The sequence below is a fragment of the Rhinopithecus bieti genome, unplaced genomic scaffold (assembly GCF_001698545.2).
Source record: "Rhinopithecus bieti isolate Rb0 unplaced genomic scaffold, ASM169854v2 scaffold_1673, whole genome shotgun sequence".
Classification (NCBI taxonomy): Eukaryota; Metazoa; Chordata; class Mammalia; order Primates; family Cercopithecidae; genus Rhinopithecus; species Rhinopithecus bieti.
The window spans coordinates 92497-104778 of record NW_016804690.1 but is presented as its reverse complement, the minus strand read 5'-3'; positions in this window follow the sequence as shown (position 1 = coordinate 104778).

Below are 12282 nucleotides of genomic sequence, written 5' to 3'. Positions count from 1 at the left end.
TTCCTTCCTTCCTTCCTTCCTTCCTCCCTTTCTCTCTCTTTTCCTTCCTTCCTTCCTTTCCTTCTTTCCTTCCTTCCTCCCTCCCTGCCTCCCTCCCCTCCTTCCTTCCTTCCTTCCTCCCTTTCCCTTTCCCCTTCCCCATCCTTCCCTTCCTCCCTCCCTCCCTCCCTCCCTCCCTCCCTTCCTTCCTTCCTTCCTTCCTTCCTTCCTTCCTTCTTTCCTTTCTTCCTCCCTCCCTCCCTCCCTGCCTTCCCTTCTCTTTCTTTCTTTTCTCTTTCTCTTTCTCTCTCTCTTCCTTCCTTCCTTCCTTCCTCCCTCCTTCCCTTCCCTTCCTTCCTTCCTTCCTTCCTTCCTTCCTTCCTTCCTTCCTTCCTTCCTTCCTTCCTCACTTTCCTTTATATTTATGTTGTTCTTTTCATTCCTTCCTCACTTTCCTTTCTTTCAAACGCTAGGTGTTTTGTTTGGTGGCATTTGAGTCTAATTTCTCTCACTGAGGAACAACATACATGCTGTCATCTGATTTGAGCTCTCTCTGGGGTATGTTTGGATAAGTCAGGGCTTCTGTTTATTTCCCTGGTTTTGTGCTGTCCCCATTTAAGGCTTAGATAAGGGTTAAGTTTAAAGCACGTTTAATCTGTGATACATTTCTCTAAATGAAGGAGTTCACATTTTTCTGGAGCCATTTAATTTCTGCCATAATTATTTCCCCACATAAATCATCCCTTGCTGAATTGTTCTGTGCGTTGGTTTTGCTGGTGCATCTTCTGCTGTACTAGTTTATTCCAATGAATATGAACCACCGTTTTCTTTGTTTTGTTTTAATTCTGTATTGGTGCCATACTAACCTGAGAATGTCAACAGTCAGGGAGGTGCCACTTGTGTGTCACCCTTACTGGAAGAATTGTGGATCGCAACCCTGGCTGCACGTTAGAGTTACCTGGGAGCTTTTACTAACCACCCGTACTTCACCTTCAAAGGCAAAGGGCCTCACTTTCAAAAGTTCTCATTTAATTGGCCTGGAAAGGTCTCAGGCTTTAGCCTGTTCCCAGGGGATTCTGAGGTACAGTGAAAGTTGAGAACCGTGGCAAACCACACCACTTTCAGATCATTCTATAAGACTCAGTTCAGGTTGGTTTCCCCTGAGATGCTTTCTCTGACCATCCTCCCACTCACCAAGCCCTGGCTCAGGGCCTTTTCTCTGTGTTCACAGAGGTACCCAGGCTATGCCTTCTTTCTAGTGCTATTCTTCTGTATTGTAATTTGTTTATTCTATCTTCTTTTCAAGTTTTAATATTTTTTATTTCAATAGCTTTTGGATTACACGTGGTTTTTGGTTACATGGATGAATTATACAGTAGCAACTTCGGAGACTTTTAGTGCTTCCATCACCTGAGTAGTGTATTCTGTCTTCTTTAAAAGCTTCTTGAGGTCGGGTACCATATTTTTTTTAAATCTTTGCTCCCTCTGCACTTAGTACATCTCTGGGCACATATGCACCAAGTGAATGTGTAAATCCGTGAAACAACACACAAACTGACCAAGAAGTTACCGCAGTCAATTTACAAGTCAGGTTGTCCCATTCTTGTACCTTTTCAACTACACTGACCATATCTTTTTATAGGACTCTTTTCTCAGGATGAGCCTGCTGTCTTAGTATGTCAGAGAGTTGACTAGTCCTGGAGTCTTTGGAGCAGAGTTTAAAAGTTTATGAGCTTGTTTAAATTCTAGAGAAAGCAGAAGCAAATGCTGGTGCCCTGAACTGCCCACCACCGCAGAGCCTTTGAGAGGCTCATCCACCTCCCTGGATGTTCTGGTGACTGGGGCCTGAGGAGTCAAGCAGTTACTAGGTCCTTCCTGGGGACTTGTGTTAAGACAATTGTCATCTTCTTAGCCATGGTATATGTAGCATAACACATCTCGAGATTTCCCTGAAACTCTAGAATAGAAACCTGCTCTGATACTCCAGGACTGATTCTGGCACTGAAAAGGCTGCAAATGAGTAGGATATACGCCAAATTCCTTAGAATACCAAGCTCTCTTCTAAAGAAGGCCAATTTTTAATAGGAGGTTACCATGATGCCTTGTTTGAGAATCCATGTTGACCTTGCAGGATCATTCCAGGGATTATTTTCAAAGAGCCTTCTTAGAATGAGCCTCTTTAAAGTAAACTCCATGCATACAGGAACTTTGTTTTGCCCATCTCTGTATCTCCAGGGCATATGGCAGTGCTTGACACACAGGAGAGAGTCAATATATTAAATTAATAGGTGGATGGCCGAATATAAAGCTCTCTTAGCTCCATCTTAGAGCTCTGCTGCAATAAGCAGAGCTCTGCGCTGGGAAAGAGGATTGCAGACTTTCATAGACACTGTCATGTCTGCAGTGGATGTGCTTTTACCCTAATAGGGGTTGAGAAACTCGTGGACAAACTTTGAACCATCACCATCATTCCTCATCACCCTTAAACAAATACACGAACTGAAGAGATGGTGTTAGTACCTAATTTTCTTTAAAGTCTGGTTTTGGGGAGAAGTGAGCCTCTAATTCTTGCTGATTTTCAGTCCCCATAAATTACTCTCTGCTTAGCTGTGGGTATCAGTCCTATTGGGACCAGGGCAGCAGTGTCACACAACTTGCCTTGGCCTTCTCCATCTAGATTAGCTAAGGATTTAGGTTGGTTATAGCTTTCTCTGCACTTGGCTATTCAGGTCGTATTTACCATAAGAGTTAGCTTATACTAGAAATGATGGAGCAAGACCAAAGTCAGTTTCTGCAATTGAAATGAGGTCATGAGAACAGTCATTAAAAGCCTAGAGCTGCACTGTCCAGTGTGGTTGCTGTGATGGTTGACTTTATGTATCAGCCTGTCTGGATCAGAGATGCCCAGCTGTTTGACTAACACTTATTTCGGGGTATGCCTATGATGGTATTTCCAGATGAGAATGGCATTTAAATTGGTGGACTCAGTAAAGCAGATTGCCCTCCTGAATGTGAGTAGGCACCATCGAATCTGTCAAGGGCCTGAATGGAACAGAAGGCAGAGGAAGGGAGAACTTGCCTCTTTTTCTGCCTGACTGCTTGAGCTGGGGCATCAATCTCCTCCTGTTCATAGACTGAGACTTACACTATTGGCTCCCCTGGTTCTCAGGCCTTCAGACTAGGACGGAACTACACCACCAGCCTTCCTGGGTCTCCAGCTTGCAGACGGTAGATCATGGGACCTCTTAGCCTGTATGATTGCATGAGCCAGTTCTCAAAATTTTTCTTTCTCTATGTGCATGTATGTGTATGCTTGTGTGTAAGATACAGATCACATATTATATATTTTATGTGTGTGTACATATATACATGTTATATATCTAATTATACTGAAACAATATATGTAATATATACATTACATATTACACATTTTACGTGTGTGTACTCTTCATGCAGAAGTGACAGGCAATATGTATATATATACAATATGTATGTACACACATAAAATATGTAATATGTGATATGTATAGTTTATATTATATATATTATTTAATGTGTATCTCCTGTTGGTTCTGTTTGTTGGGAGAACTTTGACTAACATAGTAGCTACTAGCCACATGTGGCTATTGAAATTGAAATGAATTAAAATTACGTATAACTAAAATTGATTTTCTCAGTCACAGTAGGCCACATTTTAAGTGCTTACTAGCCAATGTAGATAGTGACTACTCTGTTGGACAGTGCAGAATAGAATATTTCCATCCTTGTAGAAACTTCTATTGACTAGTGCTAGTTTAGAGTACCCAAAGGCCAAGGCTGTGTATCCGGTTGATAAACAGCAAGTCTTTCTCCCAGGGTGATGAGCAACAGCTGCATCTTCGCCAGATCTCCCCAGCACCATTTACTATTATTATTTTGTTCTCTGTTGCTCAAGGATTCACCATGGCTTGAAAATGAAGGAAACAATTTCTCTGCTTCTACACTTTGTAAAAGTAAATAAAATTTTAGGACACCCTAAATTTATTATGCAGCACCCCACCTCTCAAGCCTTACATAGAAAGGCTTGAGCACAACACATTAAGCCTTACATAGAAAGATGTTGTCAGTTTCATAAGGTTCAGGCTAATACAAAGTGAGAAGAGTGATAGAGATTCTGGGACAGGAAGTGCATGCATAGCTTGTGTTCCTTTTTCAGTCCCGGATTTGTGTACTGTGAGATGGGGATAATCCAGGTGGTTTCACCTTAAGGAATGATGGTTGACTGAACTCCTGCTTATTCCTTGCCTGCCACAGCTACGTGAAGAGAGGCTCCCGTGTGTTTATGGAGAATAGTTATGGGAGAGTTAGAGTACTTACAGCTGTAAGAACCAGAAAGCCTGAAAACCAATGGCTTTATACATATTGCATTCTGAACAAGCAGACTGGAGGTGGTATTTCTGGATCGGATCAGTAATTCCACGTTGTCAGGGCACTAACTTGGCATCTCTGGTATTCTCTCAGCCTTCCCCCTACAGTCCACAAGATGGCTGCTGTGGCTCCAGGCATCACGTCCTCATACAACTACATCCAGAGGCAGGAACTGGGAATAGGCTTGGAGGTGACCAGGACAGCAAGTGGGCTGTCTGCATAAACCTTCCTTCCTCTTGGGAAGGAAAATCACCTCCCAAGTCGATCTTCTGTCTATCTTATTGATCAGAGAGTGTTATAAATCCACCCATTAAATAATCTGGACAAGGGGAGTGTGCCTATTGTCCTTGGTTTAGACTGGTTATGATTCATGCCCTGAAACTGGACATATTGCCAAGCAAGCGAAATTGAGATTCCATCAGCCAGGAAGAAGGGGTAAGGAAGATGAATATTGGGTGATAGGAGTTGTCACAAGTTTTTAAGATGCTTTCAATTAGTAAATAACTGTCGAGAATACCTTTTGTTTTCACCTGCCCAGTCTCCATTGTGCCTCCTTCAGAAACGCACACTGGGTTTTCTTTGGGTGTGAAGGGGCCTCTGTGCCCATGATTCCAGTGTGAGCACATGTTCTGAGCCAGGTCAGTGAGGCTTAATTTCAGAACTTCTGTTGGAACTCTTGGGAAAGACAAGTTCTCCCTGTCCTGGGTGTCTGAAAAGATAACAGGCTAGCCTGGAATTGCTGGGGGCTATTTTACCTGCCTACCTACCTGAATGAATGAATTAAGCTGACACAAAGGAGTAGTAGAGGGATGAGGAGAGGAGAACAGAGGGATGATGAGAAACTTGGTCCAAATGAAATTGCTTGAGACCTGTATGCAGCTGTGACAGATGATTCAGTTACATTGCATAATAAATCTTTCCCCTCATCCGCCACCTTATTTTTTTCTTTTGTATGTAAGTTAGTTAGGGTTGCAAAAGATTACTGGCAGGAAGCGGTACCTAGCAATGGAGTGTTACAAGTAATAGACCCTAAAATGTGGATTGGCAAATTGAAGGTAGAATGGAAGGCAATAAAGGTCTCCTATCCCTGGCTAAGAAGTTGGCAGTCTTTGTTATGCTCCGATAAAGCATATTAAATTGTTGCCTGTTCTCCCTTAGGACTCACAACATATGCCATTGGAAACTGGGTCATTAAAGCACTTGATAGAACTTTTCAGGCTGTGGAGTGTGTAGGCTACTTCCTGAAGTTCTTAGTGAGTTCCTTTGAGAAAAAGACAAACTTCTATCATCTGAAAGTTAAAAAAGAAGAAAAATTCGTCTCTGATAAAAGAAGTCCTTTCTCTTTTGGTAGCTGAGAGCCAGGCAACACTGTACTTTTCAGGGTTGGAAAAGGTGAGTTCTCTGTTACATGATGAAGCTCATTCCAGCAAAGACAGAGACACTGGAAACAGAACAGAAGATACTACTAAAATTGGGAAGGAGCTGGAGCCCGATTTTGACTCCTCCAGGACAGATGACAACTGGCAAAGTGCTCCTATGTGGAATATACAAACAACTCCAGCAAATAAATCAGTAAATCAGAAAAGGACAGTCAGTTCAATACAACAGTGAGAGGAAGAGATTGACAGGGCATTTCACAACAGAGGAGATCCAGATGACAATCAACAGGAAAAGTGCTCAGCCTCACCTGTCATCAGGGACATGTCTGGAAACAGCAAGGAGATCCCACTACACATTCTAGGAGAACAGCTAAAATCTAAAAAAAACAACTGATCATATCAGTGTTAATGAATATGTGGAACTGTTGAACCCTCGTCCTCTGCTGGTGGGAGTATAAAGAGGCCCACATACTTTGGAAAACAGTGTGGCATTATCTATTAAAGGTGAATGTATGCATACCTTACTACAAAGCAATTCCACTCCTAGATCTATGTGTGCATATGTGTAAGAAAAAACACACAAAAAATGTGCTGACTTGGCACCATGGCTCAAGCGCTTAAGCCCAGTGTTTTGGGGAGCCTGACGCAGGAGTATTGTTTGAGGCCAGGAATTCGAGACTAGCCTGGGCAACATAGGAAGACTCCATATCTACAAAAAATAAAAAATAAAAATAAAATTAGATGGACATGGTAGTGTGTACTTGTAGTCCTAGCTACTTGGGAGGCTGAGGCAGGAGGATCACTTGAGTGCAGGAGTTCAAGGTTATAGTGAGCTATGATTGGACCACTGCACTGCAGCCTGGGTGACAGAGAGGGACCCTGTCTCAAAAAAAAAAGTTATTAGCGACATTGTTTGCAATAGTCCCAAATTGAGAAAGCCCAAATACCCATCAATGCAGAGTGGGTAAATACGTTGTGTGTAGTTTTGCAATGAACACTTTGTAAATACACCGAACAATCTATTGCTACGTGCAACAACATGAAAGAATCTTGCAGATCTAATTTTGAGTGAAAGAAGCTTGATATGATGAAATACCATAGAGTCTCATTTATGTAAGATTCAAGACCAGGCAAAATGAATATATGATGTTAGAAGTCAAGTGAATGGAGACCTTTGGGGACAAGGGAAAGGGTTAGTTATAGGAAGGGGAAAAGAGGGGCTTCTGAGGTCCTGGTTTTGTTCTATTTCTTGACCTGGCGATGGTTACACGGGGGTGCTTACTTTGTGATGATTTGTGTGGGCTGTAAGATGTGTGATTTCTGTACTTCTCTATATGTGTGTTACATGTCAGTAAAAATATTAAAAAGTCTTCTAATCATAGACTATGGAGGAAGAGATGGCTGTGAGACTACAAATCAGTGATTCATTAAAATAGTAATTATCCCTGAGCTGCACGGCAAGAGGCAGATTAGCAGGGCCTCCCCATTCCAGGCTGTAGTTTGAATTTCACTGATGCAGAGGATAAAGTGGAGGCCATTAAGTTGAGAAGGAGGGTGGAGCCCTGAGGCTGCTGCTAAGAAACAGAACTCCCAGGCCAGAGTCTAGATGAGGACACTGTCTCTTGCTTTGCCTAATGTCCCATGAAATGACCAGATGCAAATGGACTGAAAGAGTACTAAGTTATAAACTTCTTAGGGAATTGCTTTGCCAGAAAAATCCCAGCATGATTGAAAAAGGCCTCTGACTGGTCAGCCCAAGGTAAACCCCTGCTCTCAAATCTGCACCATATGGAAATGGGTCACTAAAGGATCCTCCCAGGGTCCCACCTCAGAAGTGGAAATGGAGGACTACTGGCAAAGGGGACCTTCTCAGACAGCAGAACCAGGGTTGTCAGATCGGCTGGTCAAGGACCTCAGTCCCCTGCTAGTGTGAGTCCTTGCTGTTCTTGTCCAACAGACCATGATGTACATAAAGGACTGGTGATCACAGTAGGCTGTTTCCCCTTCTCATTTCCAAATGGGAAATTCTATTATATTCTGCTCTTTTCTCTTCTGTCTTATATATTGAGTGTGTTGGGGTGGGTTACATTCATCATTTAGCCTCTAGGGTGTCAAACTGAATTGCTATATACAGATCACATTGATAGAAATCTGTATGACCTTGAGATCTTGGTCTTGGAGCTGGGTGCAAAAACGGGGCATAAGTTTGGGTTGTCTATGACTGTAGAGGGAATGACTTAATTTTTGGAAGTATGTAGTATAGTTACATTATGTTAGGTAGGGATATTACTGAAATTGAACAAATGGAAAGAAGGATATGTATAGAAAATGAGAAGCCAAGGGGTGGGTTGTTGGGTATATTTGTTATTTTTGCCTTCAAGTATCAATTTCTTCCTCTTATGATAGTAGCTCCCTAATTTTCTTTTGGAGAAACAGTGTCTTCCCAACCCAGATTGTGTGGTTTATCCCTTTCCCTTGATCACAGTGGTTGATTCAGAGATAGGCAAGTGACTCAGGCCAGGAGCCCAAGCGATGAGATTGGATTCCAGAATGTTTGAGAATCTCCTGGGAGAGAAAAGTTCCCTTTGCACTGATGCTGTTAGATTATAGGATATAAATCTGTAGCCATTGGTTGTTCTCTTGCCATTACATAGGAAGTATCTGCCTAAATGTAGCCATTCAAGATGAAAACAAGGCAGGAAAAAAGGAGAGACCAAGTTTGATGTTGTAATCTAAGCTCTTATGTCAATTACGCTCCTGTACGTTTTAGTTGCATGGACCCCACAAATCTCATATTTTGCTTGAGATCACGTGAGTTGGGTTTCTGAAACTTTCAACTGAGAATCTTGTCATTGTGATCAGCTATGGGAAATGCATAAACACTTCCATGTGTTTTGCATATATTTGGTGTCATGCCACTTTTAACTAAATGAAAGGAGAGTGGCTTTTACTGAAATGCCTAAGTTGCAGGCATTAACCCAGTAGGGGAAGATCTCATTGGGTATATTCTTTGGTTTCCTTGCTTTGGCATCCAAGGGTTGGGAGCAGTCCATATCAGGAATTCATTGCTCAGGTCTACATAGCTTGTTTACCCCGCCTCCTAAGTGAAGAACATCAGACCTTCCACAGTCAGGGTGTGTCCTTGTGAATTTCCACCTAAGCCAGCTCACTGATGCACGGATGCCACAATGATGGCAGTATTTTCTGCTCTACACGCACATGTGACAGCAGCGTATTCTACCCAGAAAACGGGGTGGAGGCAGTAGCTTTGTGGGTCATCACCCTTGGGCCTAGAATGGCATGGAATATAGCAAGATCTGTGGTGTTCAAGGGTCAGGGATGTGTATTAGATTCAGTCTGAGTCACAAGGAGGTGAAACAGTGAGATTAGGGAAGGGTGGAATCCTGGGAGTATGAATGGGAGGAGCCAAAAGCTGAGGAGATGGGGTATCAGAATAGGATCCAGAAAATATAGAATAAGAGTTAGATATTGGCCAGGCAGAGGAGCCAGGAGACAGAGATGCTCTAAGGAGGCACTGGGCAGGCCCGCCATACGCTGGAGAATGGAGTTTGTGCTGCTTGAGGGTATGTTGAAGGGTTTGCCTGAGCTATGTGCCACTACTAAGGTATCACCATGCATGGTGAGCTCTGCGGGGTTCCCTCTCATCCTCTGTTTCAGCCAGGCACTGTGTCACATGTATGTGCTCTAGATCAGAGACCAGAATGGGAGCACAACAGATTCACTTAACTACAGTTACGTTTGCTGTTTTTTTCTATTACAAATGTATGTATTTTATCCTCCTACAAAACTTCAAATCAAAACTCCTCCTCAGCGTCTGGCTAAGTAGGCCAAAAGTAGGTGCTTTCTAGGTTCTGAATGTTGGTGTCCCCCCAAATTCATACTTGAAACTGAATCCCGAATGTGATCGTATTAAGAAGTTGGGCCTTTTGGGAAGTGATTAAGCAACAAGGGCAGGCTAATGAACCATGAACGGGATTAGTGCCCTCGTAAAAGACTGAAGAGAGCCTTTTCCCCCTTTGTGCCATGTGAGGACACAGCAACAAATTACCATCTGTGAAGCAGAGAGCTCCCACCAGACACCAGAGCTGCTCATGCCTGATCTTGGACTTCCTGCCTCTGGAACGGTGAGAAATAGATTTCTTTTTTGGGGGTGGGAGAGCAGGTTCACTTTATTTATTTATTTATTTGTTGCAATGCAGCATTTATTTGGAAGGCTTTAGGTCTCAGTGTTACAAATTATCTCCATTGAGAAATAAATTTTTGTTGTTTATAAGCTACCTAGTCTAAGGCATTTTGTTATAGCAGCCTGTATTTTGTTATTCTTTCACTGCTACGAAGAAACACCTGAGACTGGGTAATTTATAAAAGGTTTAACTGGCCCATGGTCCTGCAGGCTGTACAGGAAGCACAGTGATGGCTTCTGCTTCTGGGAAGGCCTTTGGAAGCTTCCAGTCATGGCGGAAGGCAAAGCATAAGCCTACACATGACATGGTGAACGCAGGAGCAAGAGAGAGGCAGGGAGGGGGCCACACACTTCTAAACGACCAGGTCTCATGAGAACTCATTCACTATCATGAGGAAGCAGTAAGCCATTCATGAATGCTCCAGCCCCATGACCCAATCACCTCCCACCAGGCCCCGCCTCCAACATTGGGGATCACATTTCAACTGACATTTGGGCGGGTACAAATATCCGACAATATCACAGCCTGAACAGACTAAGACAGGGCTCAAAAAAGCTGATGAGGTATAACTCCCATTGCAATCCCTCCCCCCAATGATAGGCCCCGATGTGTGATGCTCCCCTTCCCAAGTCCAAGTGATGTCATTGTTCAGTTCCCACCTATGAGTACCCTAGAACTTAAAGTATAATAAAAAAATAAAATAAAATAAAATAAAATTAAAAAAAAAAAGCTGATGAGTGTGAGTGCTCATTGTGTGTACATGCAAAGTGTGTGGGGGACAGGTGCTTGGGGGACATGAAGATGAACCCTGCACAAATCTTGCTCACCAGGGGCCTGTACTGCTGAGGGAGGCATCACAGGCGCTCTAGCCTGCTGTCAATCCTGTGCTCTACTGACATTGTAAACAACTGCATTTATCACCTGTCTGTTCAAGGAATTGTGTGAGCCACTAAGATAATTGTTTAATTCCAGAAAGAGAGAAAGTACTGTTTCTTACTGCAGGAGACTTTATTTTCTTCATTTCACAAAAGCACCAGGGAAATGGCTGTTGAATAAAATTGTGAACTTTGCCTGATGGGCATTACTAAGGCAGCAGATCCTAAAATGGGGTCTGGTGTGTGCTCATATCAGGCTGTTTGATGAACACTTTGCTACTAGTTACTCTACTCTGTATTTATAGCACAACATGATTTTACTAAAACCCTATGATGGAATCTTATGCAGAACTTTATGCAAAGCGGTTTCTAGAAAGACTTTTAAAGTTATGGAAAAATGGCTTGGATACAATGTTAGGCAATAAAAACAGGACACACATATAGAGTTTGTAAAAAAAATAATATTTGAGATGATGGATATCCTAGTTACCCTGATCTGATCACTATACATTAGATGCATCAAAACAGTACTATGTATCCAATAAATATATAATTATGTGTCAATTACAAATATAAAAGTATCAAAATTATATATGTATATGGATATACATATATCTACATCTATACAATAATAATACTTCTTTTAAAGTATATCTGAATAGCTGTATCTATCTCTATATATGTACACACACAGAAGAGTTAAAGGAAAATCCTGGGCTGGGTGCAGTGACTCATGCCTGTAATTCCAGCACTTTGGGAGGCTGAGGTAAGAGGATTGCTTGAGGCCAGGAGTTCAGGACCAGACTGGGCAACATGGCAGGACCCCTATCTCTATAAAAAATACAAAAAATTAGCCAGGTCTGATGGCATGTGCCTGTAGTTTGAGCTACTTGGGAAGCTGAGGTGTGAGGATTGATTGAGCCTGGGAGGTCAAGGCTGCAGTATGCTATGATCATGTCACTGCACTCTAGCCTGGGTGACAGTGCATGTCTCTAAAACAATAAAATAAAATAAACAAAATGCCTATTTTTTGAAATTTTATTTATTTATTTATGTATTTTTAAGAGACAAGGTCTTATTATGTTGCCCCGGTTGGAGTGCAGTGGTGTGATCATGGCTCACTGTAGCCTCAACCTCCTGAGCTCAAAGGATCCTCCTCCCTTAGCCACCTGAGTAGCTGGTACCATGGTGTGCATCACCACACCTGGCTAATTAAACAATTTTTTTAGACAGTTGGGGGCCTCGCTTTGTTGCCCATGCTGGTCTTGAACTCCTGGCTTCAAGTGATCCTCCCACCTCAGCCTCCTGGAGTGCTGGGATTATAGGCATGAGCCACGGCAGCTGGCCAATGCCTGGTGCTAATAGTAGTTACCTTTAGGTCATAGAGTTACAGGCAATTTGGGTTTTCTTCCTTTGTATTTTCAAATTTTCTATAAT